Genomic DNA, 5,744 nt, shown 5'->3' on the forward strand with positions numbered 1-5,744 from the left:
GCCGTATCCAGTGCGCCACCGGGCCGGCCCTAAAATATTTTTTCCAGGGATTCTTTTCATACTTTTATGGTTTCCTTTTTTTCCATTTATTTATTTATTTTTTTTACTTTAAAAGATGACTGGTAAGGGGATCTTAACCCTTGATTTGGTGTTGTCAGCACCACGCTCTCCCAAGTGAGCTAACCAGCCATCCCAATATAGGGATCTGAACCCGTGGCCTTGGTGTTATCAGCACCACACTCTCCCAAGTGAGCCACAGGCCAGCCCTTCTTTTTTCCCATTTAAATCCTTGATCCATTTAATATCTTTCCTGATATATGATACGAGGTATAGATTTCACTCCCCCCCCCCAAAGGCTACCTTGCTGTCCTAACCATTTATTGAGTAAAATCCATCTTTTCCTCACTGATTTGAAATACCACTTTTGGGTGGCCAGTTAGCTCACTTGGGAGAGCATGGTGCTGTTAACACCAGGGTCAAGGGTTCAGATCCCCGTACTGGCCAGCCACCAAAAACAAAAACAAACAAACAAACAAATCTGAAATACCACTTTTACTGAATATTAATTTCTTACACATGTTTGGTTCTATCTGAGAATTTCTCTTCCACTGACTTGTGGAACTAATCAGGCACTAGCACTAACTGTTTTAATTAGTAACACTTTATAACATGTTTGCTATTGTGTGAGATATTTTCAGAAAGTTCCTGGCTATGTTTTCTTGTTAATTTTTCCATAAGAATTTTAGATATGGCTCATCATAAATTTCCATCAACTGCTGAAAAATCATGGCTCATCATTTTGTTCCAAAACAAAACCCTGTTTGTGTTTTTATTGGGATGTCATTAAATGTCTTGATTAATTGATATCTTAATGATGTGGAGCCTTCCTGTCAAGGACATAGTTTATATTTTGGCAGCTGGCTGGTACAGGGATTAAACCCTGGACCTTGGTGTTATCAGCACCACGCTCTAACCAACTGGTCTATAACCAATCAGCCAGCCCTATATTTCTCTTTGTTCAAGCCTTTTTCTGTGTCCTTCTGCGGAATAAAATTTTTTTTTTCACACAAATTGTGCGTATTTCTTGTAAATTTATTCCTAGGAATTTCTTTTTTCATTGCTTTATAAATGGGATCTTCTACTATATCTTCTAACTGTTGTCCCACTAAGATTCTGTAATAGTCCTAGGGGAGCAGTCTACCTTAAATAAGCTTAAGAATTACAAATCTAGACCAGCGAATAGTTCTCAACCTTGTTTCCCCATGCAACACATATCACAGATGACTCTGACATACACTAATCACTCCTACAGGTGTCCGCTGCTTTCAAGGGACTCCAGCAGAGATAAGCCACGCTGTGGTTTTTCAGCAGTTGATGGAAATTTATCATATACTTGCTGTGTTCCCAGCACTGTGTTAGGGGCCATGGACACCATTGTGATCAAGACAGCCTGAGTCCATACAAGAGGACATGGAAGTGGACTGCCTAGTCGCAGCCAAACAGAGATACTCAGCAAATAATTGAATAATTATAAGGGTGCAAAATTCTGCTAAGAGGCTATAAGAGTGAAGCAGAGATAATTTATCAGGTGGTAATATCCCTTAACACCCACACTCAAGGCTTCAATTACCTTGCAAATGCCACTGACTCACATATTTTTGTCTCTAACCTTGACTTTCCTCTGAGCTCCAACCCTTCCTACTTGCCATTTCCACTTGAATGTCTACAAGGTGAAACTCAAAGTGTCTAGAAAATAGCAGTCATTCTTTTTTTTTTTTTTTTTATTCTTCAGTCAAGACAGCAGAAGAGATGATTTATTATACATGTTACACTTGGCCACAACTGAAAACAGAACTAGCCTAGAATGTCACAGGTCCAAGGCAAAGGACAAACAGGGACTGTTCTGGGATAAGCAAGGTGGGTCTCTCAGAGGTGGTCTTGGCAATCAGATGGTGATGGAAATCCTAGATCCATTGTGAGACAAGTTCTAGTCAGTAGCATGCAGTCCAACAACTTGTACCAGCATCCCAGCCTCCAGCATTCCATATTTCTGCTCCTGTGGCCTTCATGGTGCACAAACTGGCCATTGACCTGGATCTTTGCCTCATCTTTCTTCTTCATGCTTCAGCCTGTGCATTTGCTTCTTCTGCCACTTGGCTTTCATGGTTCAGAGGTTTCTAAGAAGATGGTGCTAAGGCTGAAAGTAGCGACTGCCTCATCTTTCTTCTTCATGCTTCAGCCTGTGCATTTGCTTCTTCCGCCACTTGGCTTTCATGGTTCAGAGGTTTCTAAGAAGATGGTGCTAAGGCTGAAAGTAGCGATCATTCAGGATACTTCTCTTACCCTTCCCTCCATTCCCCCCATGCACATCCATGTTCTGTACACTCTCCTGAGTAACTCTTGAACCCGTGTAATTCTTCCCTATGTCCACCATCACCTAAGTCCAGGCCACTGTCCTCCCTCATCTGGATGACAATGGCAGCCACCTCACTGAGCCCCACTTGGATCTCCCTCCAGTCCCCCTCTCCACAGACTGGCCAGAGGATCTTTGCAAAACTCAAATATGACTATCTCACTTCCTGTTTAAAACTCTCCAGATGCTTGTCATTGCCATTAAAATAGAGATGGAGCTCCTTACTAAGGTCTATGAGCAAGGCATTGTCTGGCCTTTGTCGGCCTCCAGCCTCATCTTAAATGATACCTCCATCTGCTCTGAGTGGCAGCCATGCTGGCCTTTTCAGTTCTACAAAATGGGTGGTAGAGATCGTATTTTCCAAAGATTACTCAACAGTATGTCCTGTCACATATGCTGTTCTTGATCTTTACACTCTCCCTCCGGGAGGTAGATTCCTTTACCTTTGGATCTGGACAGGCTTGTGTTTCTTTTGTAGCCAATAAAGTACAAGGGATGTGGCTCTATGTGACGTCCAAGGCTAGGTCACATAAGGCAATACAGCTGTGCCTTGATGGCTGGAATACTTATTCATGAAGCCTTCAGCTGCTATGTAAACAACTCAACAGCCTTGAGGCCACCATAGCGTGAGGAAGATCAAATTAAACCATGCAGAGAGACCACAGGGATAGACCCTAAGGCCGCATAAAGAGAAAGAGATTCCCAGTCAGCCCCCTGCCACCCCCTCTACCCCCTATCCCTGGTACTCTAACCCCTGTGATCCCACTTGGAGCACCATCTGAGTATGACCACATGATGGGCCCCAAGTTAGAATCTCTCAGCCAAGCCCTTCCCAAATTCCCGACCCACAGAATCTATGAGCAATAATAAAATAGTTGCTGTTCTCTTAAGCCATGAAGTTTGGGAGTGACTTGTTTTGTAGCAATAGTAATTGGAACCTGGGCCACACGATGGGCCCCAAGTTAGAATCTCTCAGCCAAGCCCTTCCCAAATTCCTGACCCACAGAATCTATGAGCAATAATAAAATAGTTGCTGTTCTTTTAAGCCATGAAGTTTGGGAGTGACTTGTTTTGTAGCAATAGTAATTGGAACCTGGGCCACATGCTGTCCTAACATAGGGCTTTGTACATACTTCCCCCACTGCTTGGAACACTTGCGGTAGCCTTTTTGCCTGGTTACCAACTATGTGTCCTGCAGATCTTTGCTAAAGCTACAATGCTTTGGGATGCTCCTTCCCCAAATCTGAAGCTAGGGTTTTATAGCACCATGTACTTTTCTTTCCTGTGCTTATCACAATTGCACTTTGGAGATTATTTGACCAGGGTCTGTCTGATGAGTCATCAGCTCCATATACCCATATTAGGTCCATGCATTTACACAGTAGGGCAGGCACCACAAACTCAAATGTCAACAGGAACAGGAAAGTAACATAAATGAGAGATGTGGGCAGGGTGGGGACTATGGTGAAATGAACAGAATATGCCCCACCTAGAGGGTGTAGCTGCCACCCAGCAGGCTCTGTGCAGCCAAATTTGCCTCATTTTAAAAGTGATGACACAAAGCCAGATTATGTAAGTTTAGAATGATACCAACCAATTAAGACTAAAAACAAAGAAGAGAGAAAAAGAGAAGAAGAACAACAACAACCTGAAGATTTAACACACCTTGTTTTGAGAACTACTCTGAACTTTCACTTTGTGTATCCAAGGAATTGTATTTAACCAAAGCATAGGTTAGCCATAGGGCTGCTTGGGGTTCAGGAGTGGGTTACTTAGATTTGTTTTTCCTAGAGACTGTCAGTCAATTTCTCTTCCAGGGGCCTGAAGACCTCTTGATTCTCACTAAGTAATTAAGGAATTTTGTTTTTCTTGGAAAGAAGATTATAATAAGAAATTGTGGGGCTGGCTGGTTAGCTCAGTTGGTTAGAGCGTGGTGTTACACCACCAAGGTCAAAGGTTCAGATCCCTGTACCAGCCAGCTGCCAAAAAAAAGAAAAAAGTAAGAAATTTTGACTATTAAGTATGTTACACTAAAATCTGTGTGTTCCTTCCCAGAAGATAAAGAATGAGAACATGCAAAGCTCATAAAAGCCCGATGAGAAGTTGGTTTTTATCTAAAAATCATACTTATTTAATGTCTCTATTAAAAAAAGAAATAGAGGGATCTCCCCCACAATGTATGGAAGAAAAGTAGAAAATTGAGACTGAAAGTTGGAGGTGCACCACTTGGGTCCCTAGGGGTGACAGTAAAATCACCTTTGAAGAGATTGTCTGATTGTGCCCATGACCCAAGTTTGAGTTTCGGGAAACCTTTCTATGTCTGCTCCTTTACCTAAATGAGCTATGGGATCCACACTGCTTGGAAGTTAGAAAGAAAAAAAAAATCACTTTTAGCAGAGGGCTGGACAATATCTGAATGCCTTGGATGGAGATGGGGAAAGGCCATTCTCGTGTCCTCACTGCATTTTACAAGAAGCAAAGTAAGGAGACCTGGTCCAGAGAAAGGGGTCCTCCAAGGCTTGGACAAGGTTCCAAAGCATCGTTTGGAGGGGCCCCTTCAGCCACAGCATCTCATATTATAAACTTATACAAAGTCAACTATATTACCTTGGCAAGAAAGATTGAGCAATCATTAGTAAGAAAGAGATGTTGAGGGGGAGCGGCAGAGAATAAATTATTTTAAATAGTGGGGAATCATTTCCAGAGTTGGAGAGAGGAGCTCTGTGCACCTGCAGTTCCTTCCCTGATTCTCAGTTTCCTGGACTTCTTATAATGGGTGCATCAGTTCAGAGGTCGAATATCTTCCCTCCCCAACCAACCTCCCATGTAAGAGGGCTGCTAAAAACCACTTAGTTAATCTAGAGCTGTAGTAATGAAAGCAGTAGCAATCTGGCACATGTCGCCTTTAATCTCACTTCAAAAGTTAACGATTTTACTTATTGTGTTTTACCCGACTAGAATGTAAGCTCCATGAGGGCAGGTATTTTTGTCTATTCACTACATTCTCAGCTCTTGAAGCAGTGAGCAGGCGTTGAATAAACCTTTACAGAAAGAAGGAGAAATTGAGGAAGAAGAGAAAGGGAAAGAGGCGGGAGAAAAGGAAGAACGGACAGAAGGAAGAAGAAAGTGGGGGAGGAAAGAAGACAGGACCACTCTCTCAGCTCTGCCTCCGGTCCAGCGGGCAGCGCGCAACTCCCAGCAGAACTACAACTCCCAGCCCCAGGGCCCAGGGCGGGCCGCGGCGGCCCCGTCGGGATCCCGGCGTGCCTTGAGAGCGCAGGCTCCGCCGCAGCGCCCGCCGGGACTTGTGGTCCGGGCCGCGGGTGGTGGG

This window comes from Galeopterus variegatus, unplaced genomic scaffold, assembly GCF_000696425.1.
Source record: "Galeopterus variegatus unplaced genomic scaffold, G_variegatus-3.0.2 Scaffold2473, whole genome shotgun sequence".
Classification (NCBI taxonomy): domain Eukaryota; kingdom Metazoa; phylum Chordata; class Mammalia; order Dermoptera; family Cynocephalidae; genus Galeopterus; species Galeopterus variegatus.